Raw genomic sequence first — 27,779 nt, forward strand, 5'->3', positions numbered from 1 at the left:
ATGTTTATCCACAGAAACATTACTCCCGACCGGGAGTTTCTGTGGTTCCCCAGTTGGAGTAATTTTACAGCAGGGTCGGGTAGCAGGTCGCCGGGTTTAAGTCATATGGTCTGGCTGGGGCAGGGGTTTGCCTAACTAGACCAGTGCCTGTAGAAGCTACCTCTATTCAACATTTGGTCACAATTTAACATGTAAACATCAACCAAGCAGGGGCTATACTGTACATATTGGTATGTGTATGGCCAGCTTATGATTTGTGGCTCTTCAGGAAACAAATCATATACAGCAGCAGGTAGGTTGGTGTGCCACTGGCTTAATATCACACAGCAAGGGATAATAGGGAAGAGACGACAACAAATCAAGATTGGCATTTATTTTAATGTATCAATTCTGCATATGAATATACACACACGCAGAACAACACAACGCAGCATACAAAAAAATCAGTGGAGTAGAATTTAAAATGAAGCTCCGTCTCTGAAGGGCAAATGCCCAAGTCTCAGAGTCTGTGTTCCTGTGGCAGCTCTCCCGGCATTCATATAATAACTCTCTATTGTATCCAATCGGTAGGAAACGTATATAAACATTAATCAGAGCAGTCTCTAAGCACAGGGCACTATGTGGCCACCAGAGAACTCTGAGATTCCACGTACTGCAGCGCTTTCTCTTTCACGGCCTGGACACTCTCGGTGCTTCCATGTTTCTTTTCATACTCCAAGTAGCGCTTGAAAAAGAACTTGATCTTTTTAGCTGCCAAGCTCAGATGAATCACACGCTCAAAAATGTCCCTGTTGGAAGAAAACGGCTTATTAATCAGCCTGACAAACAAGTGATGGGTGCCACGGCTTAGAAGCGCTAAAGCAGTGATCCCCAACCAGTAGCCCGTGAGCAACATGTTGCTCACCAACCCCTTGACTGTTGCGTTCAATGGCCTCAAAGCAGGTGCTTATTTTTGAATTCCTGGCTTGGAGGCAAGTTTTAATTGTATAAAAAACAGTTGTACTACCAAATTGAGCCTCCCGTAGGCTGCCAGTCCACATAGGGGCTACCAAATAGCCAATCACAGCCCTTATTTGGCACCCCAGAGACTTTCATGCTTGTGTTGCTCCCCAAATCTTTTTAGATCTAAATGTTGCTCACTGGTTAATAAAGGTTGTGGATCCCTGCTCTAAGAATGCTTTAAAGGGCAAGTGATTACAGGAAATGAAAATGACCTAAATTCATTTATAAATAATCCTCACTTACTCTGCGTGTGTAGGACACAAGAATTGGTGCAGTGAATGATTAGAACAGATAAAGTTTAGAAACATTTTATAAGGATACATTTTACACACATCGGAAATTAAACCCTACCAATGAGCTCTTTTAATAGACAAATGTTGGTTATTGTTACAGAGAGCTATACATGGAAGTACTTACCTCACTTCCTTTTGGCTGCCATGTTTCACCATCATGTCAATATAAACAGACCAGAGGTCTGTACGTTTTGGGTAGCTGCTCAGCGTGCTCTCAAACAGGGCTTTGGCCCGCTCAGTGTCTCCCAGCTGAAATTCTAACTGGGCAAACTTGGAAATCACATCAACATCTGCAAGCAGAAAGAGAAACCAGTTTTAGAATCTGCCCTGAGCCCTGCAACTTGGACATGGAAGTTGTTTCTTTATACAAAATGGAGACTGACCATACACAGGCACATTGGCCCATTGACCCATTCAGCTGCCTATATAATAATTTATAATCCATTCATTGACTCTAGAACCAATAATCAGATCAGTCCACTCTATGTCCCGCACAGTAGTGCAGCACAATAAGCCCAAATCCACTGATTTGTATAGCTCTGAATTGACAGTGTCAATGGCCCACCTTACAATCTCAACAAAAACTATTTTACAAAACTTTACATGTGGCTTCCTTTCAACAACGTTACTTTCGCGCCTGCATATCACCTTCTAGCACATGACCACGAGTAATGGACCAGGCTTTTTGTGAATGAAATGAATGAATAAGGAGATGTGTTTAAACAAAGATAAACAATGAATAATAATCTAAAAATACCATATCAATGTATACTTCTGCATGACAGATAATTCATCAGTTTGAAGGACCAGAGCCCTAAACAGAACAGACTAAGAGCAAGAACCCCGTTGTTTTATTGTAATGACAAAAAATGAGAAAAGAAAACAAACGAAAAAGAAAACCATATGCTTTATCACATATGCACAGTCCAAAGAAAAAATTGCAACAAGTATCGCGGACCTGCGGCCTTATGATTGGGTTCTGCAGATGAGGGATCCCTTCTGTAATATTTGGAGTCCCCCTACTCTTAATAGTTAATTCTGAAAAAAAAAGATGCATTATTTAAACATAAATAATCCCGAATAGATCTTTTTATCCTTCCAATAAGCATTATACACTTTACTTGGATCAAGACAATAAACTTTTTATATTACAGATTGAAAAAGATATTTTTTAAATAATTGACTTACCTTTCTCATATATAAGATCTATTGTGAGAGGGACTTTCCCGGTCGTTTGACCATCTATGCATAGATGTTCTGATAATAGGCGAGCGCGCTTTGTCGTATTTGTTGCTTTTTCTCCAGCACACCTTTCTTCATGCTTTCAAAAAGCCCTGACCTGAAAAAGTTGTGGCTATATACCAATGCGCGTCCCAAAAGAATGTAATCCCAGTATGATAGTCTTTACCACACACATATCATGATATGCAATTACATGGATAATTTACAATGCAAACATGCTGTTAAAATAACACAGTATGGGATTTCTCTTTCCATGTATTACAGAATTTATGCAGTAACACAAACATGACGCACAAATCACTCCACTTTGTGATGATAGCATCTGTGTTTGTGCTTGACTCAAACTTCGTCACCTCTTTCTTTCAAAGTTTTAGTTCCCTGTTGATTGATCACTGCATGCTGTATTTGCTCTATGCTGCACCTTATCTTGGCCTATATTTGGTCGCTCAATTTCTGCTCCCCTTCACATTACCATCGAAGATGCTCCGTCTTTCATTGAAACCACTACGCTATATTGAACCTGAAAAAAAAAATCCTGCAATTCACTGTCTGACGGTACCAGCTGCATTTGCTGAAAGCCTTTTGCTGCCCTCTAAAATGTAAACAACGAATTTTTTGGATCTGGCTGTTTGACAAAAAGATGAAAAGAAGTATGCAGCCAACTTGAGCCTCGTGGACGAATGGCCCAGACAAGCTCCCTCTCAAGTGCAAGTGAGATCACTGGAGCTGTACCTTCTATCTAGCGCGCAGAGACAACACCAGGGCTGCCCTTGTACTATGTCGTCTCCACAAAATGGGCCAAAAAAGTCATAGGACAAGGTCACGTATCCAAATGAATCGAGAAATGGCACCTGCTCCTGCTGTACATAGAAATGAGAACCAGCGTATATTATGTGACAGGGAAGAGCAGACCCATATTGTAATGCCTATATGCTTAGCATCATGTCTCTAAATGTAAAGAGGAACCATCCGACGTGGTCTCACTTTTCTCTACATGGACACCATCCGTCCAGCTTGTTTGAACGTTTATATCAAGTGAGGGCCTCCCCGATGTCACTTCTAAGCTTTTCAAAGGTTTCGAGCCATATTACTAACTGACCTACACTGCCAAGCACATTTTTCCCACTGATCTGCCCGTACTTCATACAAGAGCGTAAGACGATATTGTCGTCCTCCCGGTCTAACCAGCATCACAGATGATGGCTACGTCAAACCAATGATAAATAACTGGGAAATAAACCCAATTATATAGTTCGAATTGATTAATGCCAAAGGCCTCATAAGTGTATGAGGACCATACAGGCGAGGTAAGGAAAACAATTTGTCACGTCGACAGTACAATAACGGATGGAAGACGATGGAGGATAATGTTTAAACGAGGCCACCACGATCTATCTTACGTCTCCAGGCAAAGAAAAGTTATCAAAGATCCGAATGGCCTCGAGGAATCTCACGCACACAAATGTGCTCCGTACTACCCGAGATATAACTCTAACATTAAACAAGATCACAGCCCAGAGTAGCAAGTTCTAAAACCCCATAATTGGCACAGTGAATTCCAGACTCGCTTAATTATAGTCCCACGTTGCAAATTTGAGCACGCAACGCGTCCATAAACCCATGTACGTTACGCGCGCAAGGAGAAACCATACTGTCACTGCGTCAATGCGATCGATACCTCCGCGGTACGCTGTTGCGACTGACGCCGGCGCCTCCCATTATTATGACACGACGTCCGTTCCGTCCCCCCAAAGGCGACCAATCAAGTATTCCGAGAAGAGGTCGTCGTCCAATCCGGACTTCGTCCCGTGAGGCACAATGCACTGGCGAGCGCATCATCTTGGACGCCATCTGGCCCACCATTTTAGCTGAGACTCGTGACTCCATACAGTACCCCCCTCCCTGAGGGGGCTCAGACACCTGGGTTGAAGAAACCGCGCGATGAAATTTTCGGACCGAGAGGGAGCAATGGACCACTCCCGCAACTTCCTACCCTAGCGAAGCAGCTGCCTCAGCAAAGCCACCCCTTCCACTCGATGAGCGGTATTTGTTAGCGAGTAACCCTCGAAAACCCGGAGATCCAGGATTGCTTTTCACTCGGAACATTCCTGAGCACCCGCTTCCACCAGGACAGAGACTGGAGGAAGAAAGTAGAAGTACTAGTTACCTTGCAGTCTTTGAAGCAAGAACATGGAAGGCGTTTTCGGAACCGCCATTTCCGGGTGGAAGTTGCAAGCGGACCGCCTACCGGATTGATGACCGGAGGCTCTCTGTCAGCTCAGCTTGGAACTCCCTTCTGCCGAGTATCGACTTTATGGCCAAGGCGACTTAGATCTGCCAGCGGGATGGAATTTCTGGAACAGATCATTCTTTTATACGTATCGCCAGGTGCGTTTTTGTAAAGGCAGCGTTGTGATACCCGTCATTATTCCAGGAAGTTTCTGCAACAGGGGCGAAATTCGTTGGCGTTACCTGATACAGAGCGAGTTCCCGTTGAGATGGAACAGGCCGGCGAAGCAGCTGTGGCACGGACCGGAGATCAACAACAACAAGAAGTTCGCGGGACAAAGGTCTGGCATTGTCATATAGGATCTTCTTCTCCATAGCGTGAAGCTCCACTCCAATTGCCTTTCCTTGGCAGGCGGGAGAATATGAAGCCCACCTTGGCACGTTCAGAGACGAATTGGGCTGGGTTGCGAGTGTAAAGTGGACCTCGCACTGGTTGATAACCGGGCAAGCTTCGGGGTCACCATGTGAGTGGGGGAGCGGAATGCGAGGGCTCGGAGACTTGGAGAGAGCCCGGGTTACAGGGTACAGGAACAGGATCAGCAGGTGTTAGGGCGAAACTTTGCCAGTGTTTCCAGGGCTGGACAAAAAATTAGACTGCTGTACCTCATAGGGACTTGCATCGGATGCCAGACCACGAAGCGCCCACCGACATCAGGTTTTTGGGCTGGGTTTTCCTCCGAAGGGTCCATGGCCCAATTATATGTAAGCCAAGCCTCAGGTACGTGAGGACCAGGGAGGAGATAACAATGTCCAAGTTCGCAGTACAGATAAGGATGAGAGAGGAATGGTTCAACAGGCACAAGATCAGTCCAGGCAAGAGGTTCAAGGTCGAGGAATTTTAGGCAAGGTCGGCCGTGTAACAAAGATTTTCACAAGATCACACCCAGAGTAGCAAGCTAAAAACCTATAATGGGCAACAGGTGAATTCAGAGCTCCTAATATAGTCCAGGTTTGGCGCCAATTTGGACGCTCGAGTCGTCATAACGTGCGCGGGACGCGTGGCGTCAGCGACGACGCTGTGACTGTGGCGGACTGACGCCGGCAGCCCATTGACGCCGACGTCCGTTCAATCAGATTGCGAGAAAGAGGTCGTCGTCATCGACTGCGTCGTGAGGAACTGGGAGGCCGCCATCTTGGACGCCATTCTTGGTGCCCCTTTCTGTAAGCTGAATCGGACTCCTTACGCGATTAAGCGCAGTCTCCAGCTGTTTGGAGGGATAAGACTTGAATTTAAGCAGTGGGTGAAAGATAGGAAAAGCAAAGAAATGATACATTCCTTCCCAATACTAGTTTACATTTAGGTCAAGTATTAATAGATGGTAGTAACAATTTCATTCTATTTATATTCTTCACATTTGCTTTGATCACTCAATTTCTGAACTTATATACATGTAAACTTCATTACTCAACTAGGTAGGATCTTAGTTGCCCCAATGATGTTTATGAGCATTAGAAAAACGGGTTGATGAGATCTATTGCTCATGTTAGCGAAGGTGCTGCTCCTTTTATTTGTGCTTTATAACAGCATGGTTCTTAATATCCTTAATAAGAGAGCGTGTTAGCAGTGGGAGTGAAGTATCTGGCTCACTTTTATCTTCGTCGTGCTGTGCAGATGCTTCACTGCTGCTTCCTGCCCGAGAATAAACGTGGAGGTGGAGAACCAATGACATGACTACATAAATATATTTACTTACCAGTTCAGTTGAAATCTGTTTAACCTTCATCTGCAGCAAAGGGACACCCACTCTTCTGTAACTACATTCCACTGAACTCTTATTGAAAATCAGTTTTGAAATGTTTTGGGAATAAAAGATAATGCTAACTTTTATCTAAGTAGTAATATTCTTAGTCCATCGTCTGTCTTATATTATATGTTGTGGTACAGCCAATTAACTGCCCCTGCTGTCCGTTAAGTACATGGAATCCGTTCCGTGCTGGAAAGAGCAGATAGATGTCTGGACATTTCAGATTTTTTCCTTTGGACCAGATTAGCATCAGAGGTCAATGGACACAGGGATTTAGAATGTTTGTCCTTTTTTATTTTTTTTATCTTTTTTTACTTTGTTCTCAGGAATTCTTTTTACTGTTGCTTGCCTGTAATTGTGTTTTTGAGATTATCTTAAAGATTTTTCACAGCATGATTGTAATTGTAATTATATGTACAGCCCCATTCTTCTGCCAAGAGCCAGGCTGATTTGTGGAAAGGCCCCTAGGCCCGGGCCTAGGGGGGCGGCATAAACACTGGTGGTGTTCAAACACCAGGGAATGTGATGGAGAACATAATTTTTTTAATTTCCACGCCATCCCCATTGATGATGAAAATTTGCACAAATAAAGGGGGGGAACAGGGGTGACGAATGGCAGTGGGCCTAGGGGTGCCCACTATGTAAATCCGGCCCTGCAAAAAGCCTATGTGTAAATATATATAATTAGATAGATTAGTTGGTACAGTAAGTTTACAATACAAAATACAGCATTTTAGCTATAATCTTTTTTAGAGTCCCAATAGTCTTAGAGTATAGAGTCCCAATAGTCATTATATATTCAGAACCACACTCAGAATCACACAGAGAATACAAAGAGACGGCATTCCATCAAAGAACCTAATGATTATAGATGAATAGTGGATGTACTCTTTAATCACACTACACCAGAGATCTTTGTTTATGATCCACAGGTTGGTTCCCATTAAGTACCTCCTCCTCCTCCAAGGCTTTAGCAGGTACATGCACATGAAGTACCCTTCATCCTAGGGTGGTTAATATAGAGCACCAAAGGCTAGGATAAGAGACCTGTACCAGAGGTAAGGTAGTTGGACCAGGGCCGGGCCAGCCTGGGCGCCCCAGGCAACCCGACCTGCCGCGTCGCCCCCTACACTGAGCGCGCGCATGCACGCTTACAAAAGCATCACATCGCACGCCACTCTCAATCACTTAGGCACACGCGCACGCGCACAGAAGTAACATTGCACGCCACGCTCCTGTCACATAGGAGCGTGCGCATGTGCACACAGAGCAGGAATGAAGATCAGACGGGGGTAGGCAGCAGTTAAAGGTACGTGCCTGGGCGCCCCCCAAGTTTTGCACCCTAGGCACGTGCCTACTCTGCCTATCCCTAGTTCTGGCCCTGTTCACTATATATTTACAGCAGACCTGAACTGGCAAGCAATATAATATGAGAGACAAATGCCAGAAGAGCCAGACTGGCTGTGCTGTCCCGACATGCACTACTCCATTGCTTGGGTAGTCTTCCAGCATTAGTGTGGAGGTGGCTGGAGGTGGTTAGCAGACGCTTGGAACAGCTGCTGAGCGCCAATTAGGGATTTCTAATGGCGGCAGTGTGGTTTACAGAAGGAAGTGGCCGGCAGAGCTGACACTCCTCACAGAAGCAGCTCGCGGCACAGAAGCTCAAGCTTTCGGAAGTGTGTGATTTTCCAGCTGTTTATCTTTACCTTACATTTCACATGCAAAGTTGTGTCAGTGACAGGGTGTAGTTGTGGCAAGATCAGGTTTCCCCAAACCTCGCTCCACCTTCTCTCGCACAGGCTTTGATATCTTACTGGTGCCGTCTGTTGTAATGAGCTGTGGGCCTTCTCACGACATGTAGTGTCCCCTCCCACTCGCACGCAACGCCCGGTATCTCCCATACACATTCAGGCACAGCGCCGAGCTGCAGAGGTGTCAGGGGTCACACGCGTGCTGAGTGCTAGTCCCACGGCACGCTAAGGTCACAGGGTCACGAACTGATAGGGCGCGCGGGATGATTAACCCTTGTGCATCGGATACACGTACACTGCACCTTGGCCTCGATTTACTCAGGGCATCATACCTTTATACCATATACGCCTTGGCAGACATTCAAGCGTGCCCTCACTGGTTACATGAAAGGGCAATAAATCTGCAAAATGACACCAATTAGGAGGGAGGTGTCATCATAAACATCAAATGACAATGAAATGACATTTCATTTCCCATGTTAAATACTGCTGGGTGCTCTGTAGTCTGTCTGACACTATCAAATCTACCTTTGCATCAGTCTTCTTACAGCGGCTCCACTTTCAATTAAAATAAACATAAACACTACGACCTATGGAAAAATCATTGGTTTCGTAGTTTTTGTTCCAGTTCAGTGTACTAAGATGCAATCACTGGGATTTTAGAATGCTGTTTACTTACTCGCAATGGTATGAGGAATTTACATATTTTTGGTTCTACCTTATGCAGAGTATAGTAGAACCCCTATTTTACATTTTTCAGGGGACCAAGAAAAAACCAGGAAAATGTGTTAAATTTACCTTTTCTTCAAGTACTAAAAGGAATTATGTACAGGAGTCTGTTTTACTTTGAGATACAATATTTACTGTATTAAATAGCATTCGTTTTACATTATGGGGGGCAGGCCCGGGCCAAGCCTGTTGGGCGCCCAAAACAACCCAACTGGTCGCTTTACCCCATTGCCAGCACAGCTCCGAGTGCCCATGCGCGCACTAAGCACGCATAACGGTGTACGCAAGTCCCAGAGTGCGCATGTGTGCACAATATTTAAATTCCTGGATGGGGAAGACAGTGTCGATGGGAGAGAAAGGGTCCGGACAAGGGGTAGGCTGAAGGAAAAGGGTTTGGCACCCCCACTTCGTTGCGCCCTAGCCACGTGCCTCTTCTGCCTACCCCTAGTTCCGGCCCTGAGTTGGACACTCGGTGTGGGGCACCCCCATCTAATGGTTTAAAAATTAGTGGTAAGCCCAATTTTCCATGTGACACAATCCATACACTCATTTTTATTCCTTAGTAAAGGTTGGGCACCAGTGTTGGATGGGGGGGGGTTGGCCTGCAGCCTCAGGGGCTCCCAACAACATCACCTGGGCCCCCCAACCGCAAACTCCTCTGTGTTGAGACCTCCTGCACCCCACACCTCCCAACACATTGATTGCATTTTTGTTGGGTAAAAACACAGAAATATATGTTTACCCCTCCCCCCATTCTACTGAATCTAAAATGGGTACCTATGCCTTTCTGCTCCAAACTACTGAGTCACAAGGCTTTCCCAAAATTGCCGGTTTTGGTGAAATATCTGAAAATTGCCTCAAAGCTTCAACTCTACAGCATCATATCGCCCATGTATCGTTACATAGCAAGAAAAGGCACCCTAAATATGATTGCCAGGGGTCCTCCAAACAGTTTGATGCCCCTTGTGCATAGGATTACCAAAGTATCTGGCATTTAGAGGTCCCAAAATAAAGTTAGTGCATACAAATAGTCCTGTGGGTAATGAAAAATCAACACATTAACTGCATTTTATGTGTGGTGAAAACACAGAAAATATATATATGTTTACCCCACAAAACCATATATTTTTGGAAAGTACACATGCTACCGAATCTAAAATGGGTACCCATGCCTTTTTGCTCCAAACTACTGAGTCGCAAGGCTTTACCAAAATTGGCGGTTTTGGTGAAATACCTGAAAGCTTCAACTTTCCAGCATTGTATTATTGTCCATGTATCATTACCAGCGTAAAGCATCCTAAATATGAACGCCGGGGGTCTGCTAAACAGTTTGATGCCCAATATGCATAGATTTACCAAACTATGTGATATACAGAGACCCCCAAATCCAAATAGTGCATATGAATTCTCACGTATGATACTCTGGCTAATAAAATATAAGCACCCGGTATGTGTATTATGTGCCATGAGACCCCCTAACAGTATGGAGACCCTAGAAAACCATATATTTTCCGAAAGTACACATTCCAACGAGTCTAAAATGGATAAATATGTCTTTCTACTGCAAACTACCAAACTGCAAAGCTATGCTAAACATGACGCTTTTTAGGAAATTTCTGAAAAATTTCACAAAGCTTGCATTATAGCCCATTATATACCACATATTTCGTAATGTGCCAGCAAAAGAAATCCTAAATATTAATGCCAGGGGTCTACTGAACAACTTGATGCCTGATATGCACAGATAAACCAAACTATGTTGTACACAGAAACCCCCAAATGGATATATAGCAGACAAAACTTTCCATGGGTAAAATGAAGTAACAAAGAACAGAGCGAAATGTAATAAAATCACTAAAATCCAACAAAACCACAAAAATCTATTTTTCACGCCTAGTGTAATCAGCAGTCAGAATCACAGTTTAAATATTTTAGCATGGCCAAATAGGTTTTATGGACAGAAATAAGCTAACAACACCTGCGCAAGCTGAAAATGCAGTATAATCACCGAAATAACATACAAAAGGTATTGCGGCAGTACAATTAGCGAATACGCTATACGCAATGGCAATAAAGACAGTTTTTTTCAGTGTCAGTGAGCCCCATTCGAAAGCTGGAAAGAATCAGAAGATGAAGGCAAATAATTAAATTAAATAATGACGACCAATTTGAAAAGTTTCAATGAGCCATAAAGTTATGCGATCCATTCTCCGGAAACCAGTTCTCCGAGAATCTCCAAATTACGGAAAGTCTGTCTCCCATAGACTCCATGTTATCCCAAATGAAATCCGATTTTTTTTTAATTGGATTTCCTCTTTCTCTAAAACAGTATCTTGTACTTGATCCAAACTTAGATATAATTAATTCCTTATTGGAAGCAAAACGCAGCCTATTGGGTTATTTAATGTTTACATGATTTTCTATTAGACTTAAGGTATGAAGATGCAAATTACGGAATGATCTGTTGTGGAATACAACCAGTTTTATTATTATATTACAGAGAAAAGGGAAATTCTTTTTTTTTTTAAATTTGGATTATTTGGATAAAATGGGAATACAGCCTTTTCGTAATTTGGAGCGTTCTGGATAATGGGTTTCTGGATAATAGATTTTATACCCTGTATTTACAATTTTAGCGACTTGGTGAAGTGAAATCCCTATAGTAAAATGTACTCCCTGATCTCTCCTGTCTTATTAGCAGCTTATATCTGCCTCATTATTTTGGGAGGAGATCAGGGCCTACCTTGGTGTACACAAGATATTAGGGTGGGCTTCACGCTCTAACCAGAAATCTGAGCTGCTGGGTGTGTCTAGTTTATTTACATGAAGGAATATGTTAATATGTATCCATCCCATCTGCTTTAGTCTGAAACTGCCTTTCTGTCTTTTCTGGACTGTAATGGACATTTGTCTCTACACTGAATATGGCAAACCTAGCAAGTATATTTCACCTTGCCTGACATCCATAGTGGCCTCACATATATATATATATATATATATAAGCACTGAGGCCTCGCCTGCCACCCAGCATTTGTGTTTTTTAAGTTATTTACATTTTTCTTCCAGCAGCTTTCAAACTTGCAATTTCAGCAGTCTGGTTGCTAGGGCCTAGCTTGCCCTAGCAACCATGAATTGATTTGAGTAAGAGATTGGAATATGTACAGTATAGGAGAGGGACTGAATAGAAATGTGAATAATAAAAAGTAGCAATAACAATAAGGGGCATATTTATCAAGGGTCGAATTTCGAATTTCGAATTCAAAAAGACCAACCGAAATTAAGTTTTTTTTGGGATCAAATTGGTCCGTATTCGGCCAAATTCCAAAAGAAGGAATAGCGTATTCGAACGAATTTGATTCAAAGTTTTTCCAAAAGTCCACCAATTGACTCCGAGTAGGTTCTAGGAGGTCCCCCATAGGCTAAAACAGCAATTCCGCAGGTTTTAGATGGCGAATGGTCGAAGTGGAATTTTTAAAGAGACAGTACATTACAAATTTCAAATTTTTGATTTTTTTTTGCAAATTTAAATCAAATTTGGAGTATTCCATAGTCGAAGTACACAAAAAATAGCTCGAAATTAGAAATTTTTTCAAATTCGAAAATCCACCTTGACCTTTGATAAATCTGCCATCAAATATGTAGCCTTACAGAGCATTTGTTTTTAGATGGGGGTCAGTGACCCCATTTAAACAGGAAAGAATCTGAAGAAGAAGGCAAATAATTAAAAACTATAAAAAGGAAAAAATCCAAGGCCAATTGAAAAGTTGCTTAGATTATCCCATTCTATAGGATTCTAAAAGTTAACTCAAAGGTGAACCACCTCTTTAATGAGGATGAACCTGGCATAATAAAGGGGACACAAACATATTCCTTTTAAAATAACACTACAATTTCAACTATTAGGTTTCTTAGGAAGGCACCCCAAGCTTAATTTTTCATGCAAAGAGATTATGCCATGAGAATTATATCAGTTGTAAATCAACTCACTATCATGTGGGGGATAGTTTAGTTTACATAGCAAGTTATTGTCTTCTTTTTATTCATTCATTTGAAAAATGTTGATTATTGGCATAAAATGACTCTCTGGACGACGGCATTGCTGTAATTGAGAGCTCCACTGGGGCAGGGCCTTATGGGAAAAATAAAAATCTTTGCTGGTGGGCCTGTCTGACCCTGCAGGTATGTTCCTGGTACAGGTATGAGATCTGTTATCTGGAAACCTGTTATCCAATGCCAAACTACAGAACAGCCTTCTTACATTATTAAGAAATACCCTTCCCTTTGTATTCAAAAGGTGATAGGATCCTTTATCCAGAACCCCGTTATCCAGAAAGCTCCAATTATAGCAATAGACAGGTACAGGTATAGGATCTTTTATCCAGAAAGCTCCAAATTATGGAAAGGAGGTCTCCTGTACACTCCATTTTATTCAAATAATCCAAACTTTAAAACATTATTTCCTTATAATAAAAATGTAGCTTGTACTTGATCCCAACTAAGATATAATCAATCCTTATTGGAAGCAAAACCAGCCTATTGGGTTTATTTATTGCTTATATATTTCTAGGTATGAAGGTCTGTTATTTGGAAAATGAATCCTTATTGGAAGCAAAACCAGCCTATTGGGTTTATTTAATGTGTAAATGATTTTTTAGTAGACTTGAGGTATGAAGGTCCAATTATGGAAAGATCCGTTATCCCAGAAAACCCCAGGTCCCGAGCATTCTGGATTAAAGGTCCTATATTTGTATAAAAAATTCCAAATTTACTTTACCTCCTATTTAGCCAAAAGTAATATACAACCCCCGCCCCCCCCAATAACACAGCACTGTGGGCATATGTATATGATTCCACCATTTTCTTAAAATTTTATTACTTAACTTTTAAATAAAAATGTTCCGTTGCTATTCTCTGAAGACAGATGACATCACAATAAGGATAACACCTTTGTGAGTCATCTGCTCTGTTGCTATTGGCTGAAGACGATGACATCACAAATAAGAATAACATCTTGTGCTGTGTAAGGCTCATTTCCATTAAGAGCTGTTTTGAGAGAGAGAGATTTGTTGTTTGGAGAGAGAGAGATTTGTTGTTGGAGAGAGAGAGATTTGTTGTTTGGAAGAGAGATTTGTTGTGTAGAGAGAGAGAGAGTTGTTGTGTGGAGAGAGAAGATTTGTTGTGTGGAGAGAGAGAGATTTGTTTTTGTTTTTTGGAGAGAGAGAGAGATTTGTTTTGTTTTTTGGAGAGAGAGATTGTTTTTGTTTTTTGGAGAGAGAGAGATTTTTTTGTTTTTTGGAGAGAGAGAGATTTGTTTTTGGAAAAAGATATATATTTTTTTTTTGGAGAGAGATTTGTTTTTGGAGAGAGAGAGAGAGATATTTGTTTTCGGAGAGATTTCAGGTAAGTTTATGTACAATATTATGTCCTATAGTATGACAAGGTACCGCTATATTTAGCCCTTATTCCATGGTTCAGTGTCTGAGTATTAGTATCAGAATTTTGTTCAATTTGTAAGTAGCCATGGCACGCTATCACTATCACTTAGTGCTCCCTGCTAGATATATCATTATTATTGCACTTCAGCAGTGGATTTCATGAGAAATAAGGACTTCATGTGTTACAATTGTGAACTATGAAAGAAAAACGGCAATGCCCTGTCCTATTGCTCGTGTATGCCAAGCAGGCTTTTTATAAGGACATCAGGCTTTACTGGAGGGAAAGGGAGTTATTGCAGCCTGAGTTCTAGACAAACCTTTAATATAGATGTGCTTCTTATTAGAACAGATCCCTAGATTACAGTCTGTATAGAGATGTGCTGCCCTTCTTACAGTTGTTACCGGCTAAACCAACTGCCTTTAGCAATGGGCCTGAGTGAGAGTGTCAGTTGATAGCAGCATGGATATAGACACTCACACACAAAACACAAAACAAACAAGTCAATAAACAATGTACATTTATACCCGGGTGGGAACATAACCAATGAGGTTTAGGGGTGGGCATGTATTTAGCTGCACCAAACATAAAACATACAATTAACCTCCAGCTTCCTACCCATGATTATGTTCATTTTGGATGCTCAGCCTATAGAATTATTGTACATTAGTAATGTATGTAATCATTGCTTTTCTGCCCCATTAAGTTGCAAATACCAGTAAGTTTTTAAAGGGGAACTTTACCTTTACCATAACCTTTAGTATATTATAAAAATTCAATTCTAAGCAACTTTTCAGTTGGTCTTCATTTTTTTTCTATAATTTTTGCATTATTTGCCGTCTTCTTCTAAAACTCTTTCCAGCTCTCAAATGGGGGTCACAGATCTAAAAACAAATACTTTGTTAGGCTACAAATGTATTGTTAATGCTTCATCTTTCTATTCAGGGCCTTTCATATTTAAATTTCAGTATCTTATTCAAATCAATGCATTGTTGCTAGGGTAATTTGGACCCTAGCAACCAAATTGCTGAAAATTGCAACCTGGAGAGCTGCTGAATAAAAAGCAAAAAAACTCAAAAACCACTAACTAATAAAAAATTAAAACCAATGGTAATCCAGCGCGACACGACTGTCGGATGCAAATGCTGCAAGCTGCGTTTGCATCTGACAGTCGTGTTGTGTCGCATTACCTTTGCGACACTATCCGTCTTTATATTACTTATCTTGTTCCTGGCGCATCCGATTTGACGTGTGCGTTTTGTCGCCCAGAGTCAGATCGCATAAAAGTCATCGTGTAGTCCTACCCTAAGACATGGGGTTCTGAAGACAAAAGGGGCCCAAAGACATGGCTGGGCATTAATCTAAAATATGCAATACCCAATGCTACATCTCACTTACTTTTGATCTTACCCATTCCCACACCTTGTGACTCAACCCCTTCACCTTCTAGATCATAAGATCTTTTGGGCAGGGCTCCCACCTCTTATATCAGTTATTGGTTGCTATGTATGTAATTCAATGTATGTTCAATATATAAACCTATTTATTGTACAGGGATAGGATCTATTATCCTGAAACCTGTTATCCAGAAAGATTCAAATTATGGAAGGCCATCTCCCATAGACTACATTTTAATCAAATAAGATTTCCTTTTTCTTAGTACAGGCATGGGATCCATTTTCCGGAAAACCCATTATCCCGAAAGTTCCAAATTACAGAAAGGCTGTCTCCCATAGATTCTATTAAAATCAACTAATCCAAATATTTTTAAATGATTTCCTTTTTTCTCTGTAATAATAAAACAGTCGCATGTACTTTATTCCAACTGAGATATAATTAATCCTTATTGGAAGCAAAACCAGCCTATTGGGTTTATTTAATGTTTACATGATTTTTTAGTAGACTTAAGGTATGAAGATCCAAATTATAAAAAGATCCGTTATCCGAAAAAACCCAGGCATTCCAGATAACAGGTCCCATAACCTTCAATAATAAAACAGTAACTTGTACTTGATCCCAACTAAACATATAATTAATCTTTATTGGAGGCAAAACAAACCTACTGGGTTTATTTAATGTTTACCCTTATGGGGAAGGTCCGTGCATTCTGGATAACAGGTGCCATACCTGTACATAAATAAGATAATGGTGTAGTACAAGTATGAATTTAATAACTGTCAATAAAAAATGATTTGCTGAAAGTGTTGCCATCATGAAACGTTTTATTTCTTTTGTTTTTCTATGTTAGAAAGAGAATGGAGTATCATCTTGAGGAGGAGATTGTGGCTTTTTACAGATTTAGGTAATGGACTTTATCAGTTACTTAATGTATTTTTGGAAATGATACAATGACATAATTTTAAATGTCTTAGAAAAATTGGCTTCTCGAAGCAGGGATGCACCAAACCCAGCATCCAGTTTAGGGTTCAACCCTACTTTGCAACATTTGGCTAACCTGTGTATTAGTATGCTCTTTATACAGAGAAGTATCTTTAAGTACAGTTTGAGGACTCTTCTTTTTAACTATAAGGCAGATAAGACTAACCGTATCTCTACTTCTCCTTGACAGACCAGGCCCCAGTGATGAGATCTTGGGGGTCTCTGATGGACCTTAGGGACGTAGAGGAGGTAGAAGAAGAACCATCAGAGGTGGAAGAGAAGAACAATGATGAATTAAGGTATAATGATATCTATATTTTATATTTACAAGTATAGGATCTCTTATCCCATAATTTAGATAAACATACTTTTATTCAACTAAAAATTCTTTTCAACTTTTGCTTGACAGATCAAGCCCCAGTGATGAGGTCTTGGGGGTCTCTGATGGACCTTCAGAATGGAGAGGAGGCAGAAGGAATAAAACCATCAGGTAGAAATCATAATTATTATCTGCTGAAAAGTGCTTTGTATAGATTTGCATGGCTTCATATTCAAGATTTTTTTCTTCTTGCTGTGTGGCTGATATGCTGTAGACCTAATGAGAGCTAACCCTTCCTTCTATTTTTTTAGCAGCAAAGGACTGGAGACCAAAACTGAATCTCCCAAATTGAACGTGGAAGAAGAGGAGATTAATAAAAAATCAGGTATAATTATATCTATCTATATATATATATACAATTATGGGATCTCTTATCCGGAGTTTTCCCCCATAATTTAGATAAACATACTTTCATTCAACTAAAAATCTTTTATTCAACTTTCCTTGACAGATCAAGCCCGGTGATGAAATCTTGGAGGTCTCGGATGGAGACAAAGGCAGAAAGAGAATCATCAGGTAGAAATCATAATATTATTTGCTGAAAAGAGCTTTGTATAGATTTGTATTGTTTCAGTTTCAATACTATGATTGGCTCTGTGGCTGATTGGTGTCAGATCAAAGGAAAACTACCCTTCGTTCTCTCTTTTTTTATCAGCAAAGGACAAGAGACCAGAAATGGATCTCCCTAGATTCTAAAGTGGAAGAGAAGGAGAATGATGATAAACCAGGTATAATTAATAATCTATATTTATATATACAGGTATAGGATCAATTATCCAGAAACCTGTTATCCAGAAAGCTCAGCATTATTGAAAGGATATCTCCCATAGACTCCCTATTTTCCAAATAATCCATATTTTTAACATTGATTTCCCTTTTTTCTGTAATAATAAAAACTGTACCTTGCACTTGATCCAAACTAAGATATATTTTATCCTTATTGGAAGCAAAACCACCCTGTTGGGTTTTTTTAATGTTCACATGATTTTCTAGTAGAGTTTAGGTATGAAGTTCCAAATTACAGAGAGATCTGTTATCTGAAATCCCCTGGTCTGGAGCATTCTGGATAACAGGTCCCATACCTGTACAAGTATATATAAATGTTTCATACAAAGGTATATCTGTTAGACATAAGGAGAACTTACCCATTCTTTCACTTTTCTTTTTTAGACCCAGCCTCAGTTAGGAGCTCGGGATCTGTTAACGATCTGATACAAGAAAAAGAGCAGGAAGTTGAGACAGGTCTGAATCATAATTTAATGTATTGTGCTTTGCTCGTCTAATCCCTTTAGCATACGATCCAGTTGATTAGGAAAAGGTTATGTGGGTTCATTTGTAGTTTTGGACTATTCAAATGCCATTTATTGGAGTAGTTACATGTATGGGGGCCTATGCATATCGGGGGTTGTTTCTAAGTTTTGCACCTCCCTGTCTATAGTATAGGGTTTATATTTTTTCCCCCTTGCCCATGGTTCTCTATATATACCATTGATGCTGTATGTATTTATTGTATGATGGTAGTTTTTGTCATGTGTGTTCAGCTTCTAAACAGCATTGGACGTTGTATACATTTCTACCTTCTAGATAACATCGATAAGGAGAAAGCAGATGTCCTTCCAACAAAAGGCAACACTGGTAAGCGTTGGCTATTATAAATTTCATAATTACTATTACTGGGAGGTAAGAAAAAGCACACCGGCACACAGGATTTGAAGCTGCAGGGCAAGCCCTTGCAATTTTTTAATGCAGTGCAGGTGTATGCTACTTGAGAGGTTTGCCGATTCCTCCATCACCGGGGCACCAGTACTACTATATTGGACGGGTGTCGTGGGTGTGCGATTTCCTCTACAGCTACCTGAACTATTACTGGGAGGTGCCAAGTTGTTAAGTACTTCTGTGAATTCAATCACATACTTATTACCCCTGGCTGGCACATCAGCTTTAGTTAATGTTCACTTAGTTCTAGGCCACCATCTTTTTCTTCTTCCGAGGTGTCCCTGGTGTGACTTCTAGTAGGGAGTAGAAAACCCACAGGTCTGTTGAAACACTTTAAGTGTTTATTATGGAGTGCAGTGCAAACACTTTTGGGCGTACCCCTTTGTCAAGTATACAGAACATACAAAGTAGTGCATATAAATAGGCTAACAATCATCCAATTAAATGATCCACCAATTAGTAAAGTGTAGATTTCAGAGAAGAACATCCTCCCTTACAAACCAGAACATCTAAAAGCATAGAAAAGCATAAAGAACTAGCAGTGTAAAATATTCAATCTTGATCCACCATAGTTCCATCAAGCGAGATGTGTCCAAATAAAGTAATAGAGTCCAAAAAGGTGATAAAAAGTAGTAAAAATCAGTGATGCAACATAGTAAAAAATAGCTGCTAATAGCATAAAAAGCCCATAACAGTACCCGTTTATTTTAAACTGAAACCCCAACACGACATTTCCCGCATAAATAACATCACATAAATTAGGAGGTATATATAATTAATCTTACCCTTTATGGAGGACAGCAGAAGAATATAATAACTGACCCTGATTAATTTGTTAGTTGGACTTTGCTTATCTGCAAGAAAAAAAATGCATAATAAATCCATTAACAAAAATGTTTTTACAAGAAACAAGACATATTGTATACTTCGTTCAATCCCTTAGGTTGTCTGGTTTGAATAAGCCACATCCATTATGGCTTCCCTATGGAGTTTGCTCTGCACTCCGTAATAAACACTTAGGGGCAGATTTATCAAGGGTCGAATTTCGAAGTGGAAAATACTTCGAAATTCGACCACCGAATTGGATTACCTTTGAATTTTGAAGTCGAAGTTTTTTTTAATCGAAATTTGGCCGTTTTAGGGTCGAAGTCAAAATGTTTGATGAAATCCTTTGTATCGAACGATTTCATCGATCGATCGATCAAACGATTTTACTTCGACTTCTAAAAATTTAGCCAAATGTTGGCTATAGGTTCTAGGAGGTCATAGGCTAACATAGCAATTCGGCAGGTTTAAGATGGTGAAATGTCGAAGTCGAAGAGACAGTACTTCGATTATGGAACGGTCGAATATTCGAAGTATTTTCAATTCGAATCGAAGTCGAATTTAGGCCTATTTGATGGTCGAATTACCCAAAAAATAGTTAGAAATTCTACATTTTTACCTGCGAAAATTCACTTCAACCCTAAGTAAATCTGCCCCTTAAAGTGTTTCAACAGACGTGTGCCATTGGGTTTTTTACTGGACTATTGCTAAGAGGTGGCCGAATCTCCACCTGTGTGCGCCAGGCATCTTTGTACCGCCTATTGCGCAGGGGTTTGCGAGGTTCAATAGCATTGAAGGAGGTGTTTGCTTTTAAACGTGTGACAAGTAAATTCAACCTGTTTATTGCGTTGCTATTACTTAGAGGTAATATTTTGCTTCTTATATCTAGGGATGCACCGAATCAGGATTTGGTTTGGGATTCGGCAGGATTCAGCCTTTCTCAGCAGGATTCGGATTCGGCCGAATCCTTTGTGCCCGGCCGAACCGAATCCTAATTTGCATATGCAAATTAAGGGCGGGAGGGAAAATGACATGACTTTTTGTCACAAAACAAGGAAGTAAAAAATAATTTTCCCTTCCCAACCCTAATCTGCATATGCAATTTAGGATTCGGTTCGGTGGATTCGGTGCATCCCTACTGCCTCAAACAATAATCTCACATCCCCTTTCCCTTTGACCCATAAAAAGAATATTAAGAATATCCAGAAGAGTCCAAAGAGTCCCAATTATCCCATTAGCTGCACTTTTACAAAAAAAAACTGCAGATAGATAAATATCACCTTAAAGCGCCACCAGTCTGCCCTTCCATCAATTGATTTTGGCCCTATGTTTCTTATTATTTAATATTGGGCAAATTTGCACCCTGGCATTAACCCATAGCAACCAATCCTTTTTCAACTGGCTGCTAGTGATCTGATTGGTTGTCCTGGGATCCTGGCCAGATAATCTGAATGAGGGTGAAAGAAATACAGATTACGTTGTGTTTATATAAAATAATATTTCTCCTGTTTATCATTATAATATGATCTTTATAATAAATATGTTTTCCCAGTCTTGCAGAACACCACTCGACTGTGGAAGCCCAAGTTGCGGCGCCCAACTTTTGTTTTGGTTAAGTGGAATTTCATTGATCTGTCTATAGGGACAATGTCCAGTGTAGGCTTGTGGTACCCCAGTGAGCTGTAATGGGAATTGCATTCAAATTCACTGCCCATGTGCCTATAACATTGACATTATACCCTGTTAGATTGTTTAGCTTTACATCTATAATTCCAATTTTATCATTATCCCATGATTTTTATGGAAAATATTTCTTTTATCCAGTCAACCAAAACATCATGCCAAGGTTGAAAGAAGAAGAGTTAGAGCGCCCAACTGCTGGTAAGTTATACCATTATTATACCTTCCATGTAAATAATGATATTAATATTGTATGCCAAGTGTACTGAGCTCTTTACATTAATTATATCTATATTTTCCTACTAGATACCAGCCAAAGCAGATGATGGGCCTGCCAATGTCACACCAAGGGCAAAAAAATATGAGTTACATCGCCCAACTGCTGGTAAGTTATACTATTATAACACGCTTCCATGTACATTATTATATTCATATTGTATGCCAAGTGTACTAAGCTCTTTAAATTAATTATATCTATTTTTTCATACTAGATACCACCAAAGCAGACAAGGGGCCTGTCAATATCACCCCAAGGTGGAAAAAAGATCAGCTGCATCGCCCCACTGCTAGTAAGTTATACTATTATTATACCCTTCCATGTACATATTGATATTTATATTGTATGCCAAGTGTACTGAGCTCTTTAAATTAATTCTATCTATTTTTTCCTACTAGATACCACCAAGCAGACTATGGGCCTGTGAACAGAAAAAGAAACATGGGTAAGCTTTTAGTTAGTCTTAGATTTTTTTTACTATTTACATTGTTTGTTTTAAGCCTGACTGTAAGGGATTAATAGATTTATACAAGTATCATATCTTTAGTTACAAGTATATCCAGTCCTGCAAAAAAGTGCCCCCTCCCCCAATTTACCAGGACCTGAGTGTTGAGGCCTGTGGCCATTCCGTTAAGGCAGAACATAGTGTGCAAAGTGCAAAAAATGTCGCAGATTGTGGTATTTTTGTTTGCACACTGCGTTCTGCATAGTAAATGACCCCATAGTTATAAAATACATCATGTTATAGAAGATAGAAGATATTCTGTTAACAATGACACTGACTACTACAGAGCACCACATTGATTGCTATTACTAGATTTGAGGGTTCTGGGTTTAATCCCTAAAACCTTCTGCAGGTAGTCTGTATGTTATCATTTGTTTTTTGGGGGTTTTGATCCCAAGCATGATTACACTCATTTTAATTAGCTTTTTATCATAGTGACCCTAGAGTGTGATAGGTCATTGTATTTCTCTAAATAAACATATATATATTTATCTGTCTTCTAGACAACATCAATATAGAAGAAAGAAGCTCCCTGCCTAAAAAGAGAAAGAGAGGTAAGCTCTTGGATGTTGATAATTCACAGTTCACATTCTTCAGAGAATTTAAATACATTTGGAAGCTTGACATTTGAATAGTATTTCAATATGTATAGTTATATATAATATATATCTTTATTTATCTTTTAGGCCACATTAATATGGATGAAAGAGGCGGCATGCCTAAAACAAAGGACAAAAGAGGGGTATGCCTAAGATTATGGATGAAAGAGGCGACGTGCCTAAAAGGAGAAAAATAAGTAAGTTGTTGACTGTTAATAATTCATAGTTCACTTTCTTTCAAGAATCTAAAAACATTTGAAAGCTTGACGGTTTAATATTATGGACGTTAATGCTCTATGACCCCTCCTATACACATAACTATTGGAACTGGCGTATTGGGATTGGGATTGTTGACTTGCAGCACTATAATCCTTGGTTTGACTCTGACTATGTAACTACTGACTACTACTCTCTGTACAGGGATTATATGCTGTCCCTGCATGAGGTTCAAGACAATAACACAGGGGTAGATTAACTTGATAAAGCCCTAGAGAGCATATATCTGCAGGGTAAATGGACACATACTATATAACAATATATCCTGAAAACCCCAGGTCCCAAAGCATTCTGTATTACAAGTCCCATGCCTGTACCAGTTGATGCTATAATGTTCTTGGACACAACTTAAAACAAGCTATATGCAGAAATAACATTTATTCACACTGTATTACTATCTTGTGATTTTTAGCCTTTGAAGATTTCCCCCCAAAGTGGAAGAGAGAGAAGCAACAATGTTGGAACCATGGTGAGATATTTTAAGTTTTTCGTTAATGTGAAGCAGAGGAAGTAGTTACAATGAATGTTCTATATGTAGGTCTGTGAAACTTAAATTAGTAAAATATGAGGAACCCCTGATATCTTGAATTTTATACGTAGATAGCAGATATTTAGGGCAATCATGTTAATGATTGCATCTACTTTACACAATACCAGATTATATCTAACACAGTAGGGCAATACCCTTGTTTAGATCAATGGAATGGTTATAAACTTTATTCCTATTTTATCATTATTTTATTATTTTTACTGAAACTATAATTTCTTGCTTTTTTCAGCCGTTCGAAATCACACTGGCAGGTGGAAGAGAGACAAGCAATGCCTAAATAATGGTACAATGTTTTTTTCTGTATCTTTTTTATAGGAATAGAACCTCAAAATGACTATTAATATACTCAATATTTTTTATAATACAGATATGGGATCCGTTATCTGGAAATCTGTTATCCAGAAAGCTCCAAATTACGGGAAAGCCATCTCCCATAGACTCCATTTTATATTAAATGATTTCCTTTTTCTATGTAATAATAAAATAGTAACTTGTATTTGATCCTATCTAATATATTTTCATTATTGGGAGCAAAACCAGCCTATTTTTAATCAATGTTTACATGATAGACTTAAGGTAAAGATCTAAATTATAGAAAGATCCATTATCCGGAACACCCCAGGTCCCAAGTATTCTGGATAATAGGTCTCATACCTATACACAAATTTTAATAAGTCACCTGACACAAATTTTATCACTAAGCGCTGATTATAGCTGATAATATAACTCTGCACCATTTATGAGGATATAATTTACATATTCATGCCTCTTCTGAATTTTATGAAAATAAATCTCTGAACAGACTAGTTATTAGAATGTGTATTATACCCTAACTGTTGTTTTTCATTTTAGGATTCTTTACTTGGAATGAGCCAACTATTCAAGTCAGAATTGAAATGAGTAAGCTGCTCCTCGCTGATGCATGAGCAATGACGAACGCACGCTTGTGGAGACGTGTGTGTGTCATGTGATGATGCACGCATACGCATAAGTGGTTAGAGGGCTAGGGTAGGGATACCCCTACTATATATATATATATGTGTGTGTGTTTGTGTCAATATATTATATTACCATATTATATGATATTTTTGGAGAAGAGGAACATTATTCCTTATAATACATATGGGTTTGTGATCTGTTATGTGCAGGTATAAAGGGAGGGTGAAAAGAAGACAAGAAGTATGGGGAGATGGGAAACAACCATGTAGTTAATAAATATTATGCCTGAAGTTGTCTGTATTTACTATAAGCAATGTACTTTATGTTGCAGGGCCTGAAAGCTCTTACCAGCGAAAATGGAGCCAGCCTAAGGGCAGAACACGATTTCGTCCATATTAAGAACTCATTGATATAAAGTTGCAGGGCCTGATAGATCTTACCTGCAAAAATGGAGCCGGCATAAGAGCAGAAGAAGTTTTCATCCATGTTAAGAAAACATTAATAAAACGTTGCAGGGCCTGAAAGATCTTACCTGCAAAAATGTTGCCGGCCTAAGAGAAAAAGTCGATTTCATCCATATTAAGAAACATTAATAAAACGTTGCAGGGCCTGAAAGATCTTACCTGCAAAATGGAGCCGGCCTAAGAGCAGAAGACGTTTCATCCATTAAGAACATTAATAAAACGTTGCAGGACCTGAAAGATCTTACCAGCAAAAATGTTGCCGGCCTAAGAGAAAAAGTCGATTTCATCCAACTCATTAATAAAATGTTGCAGGGCCTGAAAAATCTTATCATCAAAAATGGAGCCGGCCTAAGAGCAGAAGACGATTTTTGTCCATATTAAGAACGCATTAATAAAATGTTTTTCAGTTTATTGAAACCGTTCTTTTTAGTTGAGTAGTGGCTGTAGGTGTAAGAGACGGAGTGTGACTGCAGAGTTAGTGGGAACTTTAGTGTGAATGTCAGTAGATCGTTATTTCATTGATACAGGAGATATAAACATCTTAGGGTCGGGAAGAAAATTCCTAAAATATGAGACAAGTCATGAAGGACAATAGGTTTGAAGTGACAGACAATGTTCATTAGGGCTCACTGACCATAGAGAAGAAGCTGTACTATAAGTTATATATATGCTCCAACCTGCTAGACATAGGATAAAGGGAGGATATTTCATCAGAGTGCATATGTTTATTCCCTTCCACCTTCAAATTAACCCCCCTCATTCCTCTCAGTACAAGCCATGCACAGGGCATGTGGTGGGAAATTGAGTGTTAAATGCAAGATCCACTTATTATACAGGTATAGGACCTGTTACCCAGAGACCAATAATCCAGAAACTCCACATTGTCAGTATGCGTACAAGTGCTCGTTCATGCACACATGTGCATACCTCCCAGCTGTCTGGTTTTCTGCGGGACAGTCCTGATCCTGATTTTGACACCTCAGACCACAGTCTGACGACAGAAAAAGATACAACGTTTCTGAAATTTAATTGAAGAAAAGGCTTTTGGCAGAGAGGCCAGAATACTCAGCACCTGCATTGTGATATAATTGTAACTAATAGGATAACCTGCTTAAAGGGCAATTTCATCTTTATTAGCAAAATTCTAATAACGATAAAAACCTGATCCTAAAACCATCAGAAATGTGTTCAAACTTTTCTTAAACCTGCCAAATTTTGCAATTGGAAAAGTATTTAGGGGTAGGCCATACGATGGTCGTGTCCATATAGTTCTCTGTGCTGAGCGAGGCTGAACTTTCTGTCCCTCACTCCATCTTTTAAATATTGACAGGTATGCATGCGTCAGGGGTTGGGAATAGTGAGGTGACTAGCCAGGTTGCCTACGGTTGCAGGATGGTGGGTGTATTCAAGCTGGTTTTATCTGTGGGTCGCTCATGGTGGAGGTATGGTAGGGTCGATACAAATGAAGCCCTTTTTACAACCTTAAAATTCCCATTTACATTGCACCCCAGCTTCGTTTTCTTTTATAATTCTCTCCCACTTCAAAAATGGTGTCATTTCTCGTGGTTATATCAGCAGCTAACACTTCTGGTTGTGGTGGGTCAGTGGTTGGTCTCATCTGGTAAAAAATTGCAGGTTTTGGGGTCGGTCCAGGTTTCAAAATCTGATCTACTTTGTGAATCCCAGCCAAATACTAGCAGGTATGGGATCTGTTTATCCCGGAACTCGTTGTTAGTATAAGGATCTATTGGATGAAGATATGTTATGCAAAGGACCATAATCCATAGACTCCATTTAATCAAGATAGATCAATTTTTTTTTTAAAAAGATTGTCCTTTTTTTCTTCATGTAATAGATAAACATAGTGCCTTGTGAACTTGATCCCAACTAAGATACAATGTAATCCTTAACTGGAAGCAAAACAGCCTATTTTAATTAGTTGTAAGTGACTTAGGGATGGAAGATCCAAATGACAGAAAGATCCTTATCCAGAAAACTCCAGGTCCCAGCATTCTGGATAACAGGTGAACCATATACAAATCATATATGGGCATTAGGAAATACACAGCAGAATTCCCTGATATAGTGCATTCATAAACCACATGCATTAAATGTCATTTGATCCAAATTTCACTCTTTGGACTTCGATTAATTCTATCAAGTTGTGCTTGAGCCAGCTCTCGTCTTGCTGCTCTACGGGATGGCCACTGTTTAAAAAAATCTTCACCAGGAAGTGGGAGGGGGCGGGGTTAAAAGAGCGTGGTTTGTGACGCTAAAGGGGACGGGTTGTGACCTGACTAAGAGGTGGCCGGGCAATGATGCGGACTATTGGCTGGGTGGGTCTTGAATGTCAACAAGGGACGGAGCCATGTGAGTTTGGCAGAAGCCCAGGAAAAATGGTCGATGCAGGCGGGGGCCAAGCCACGGGCTTGTTTTTAGGCCTATTTAACAAATGGTTAACGGCAGCTACCAGCGCTTAGCTGTTGTTTTTACCGCCTAGATTGCAACCCATTGTCAGAATTGACAAAGTTTGCAACTTACAAGACACACAGGAGGACCATCGGAACCAACCGATAACCGATCACCAACCAATATTAACAAGTAACTCAAGGTGAACGACCCCTTTTGAAAACGCAATGATAAAGTGTATGCGTGAATTGTGGTCGCAAGGCGCTGAATGGCGAAGGGAAACAGAGACACTCTGAA

The 27,779-nt window shown here is 39.9% G+C and overlaps 2 long non-coding RNA genes across 2 annotated transcripts; one reads left to right on the forward strand and one right to left on the reverse strand.

The window, feature by feature from the left end:
- Positions 1-358: 358 nt before the first annotated feature.
- On the reverse strand, positions 359-1,762 carry LOC121395722. Its single transcript, XR_005962642.1, has 2 exons — positions 1,420-1,762; positions 359-788 (listed from the first exon to the last, which is right to left on the reverse strand). It is a non-coding gene; the product is annotated as an uncharacterized LOC121395722 (long non-coding RNA).
- Positions 1,763-23,529: 21,767 nt separating this feature from the next.
- LOC121395723 lies at positions 23,530-24,562 on the forward strand. The gene is made up of 3 exons (XR_005962643.1): positions 23,530-23,589; positions 23,900-23,953; positions 24,523-24,562. It is a non-coding gene; the product is annotated as an uncharacterized LOC121395723 (long non-coding RNA).
- Positions 24,563-27,779: the final 3,217 nt, after the last annotated feature.

This window comes from Xenopus laevis, chromosome 7L, assembly GCF_017654675.1.
Source record: "Xenopus laevis strain J_2021 chromosome 7L, Xenopus_laevis_v10.1, whole genome shotgun sequence".
NCBI lineage: Eukaryota > Metazoa > Chordata > Amphibia > Anura > Pipidae > Xenopus > Xenopus laevis.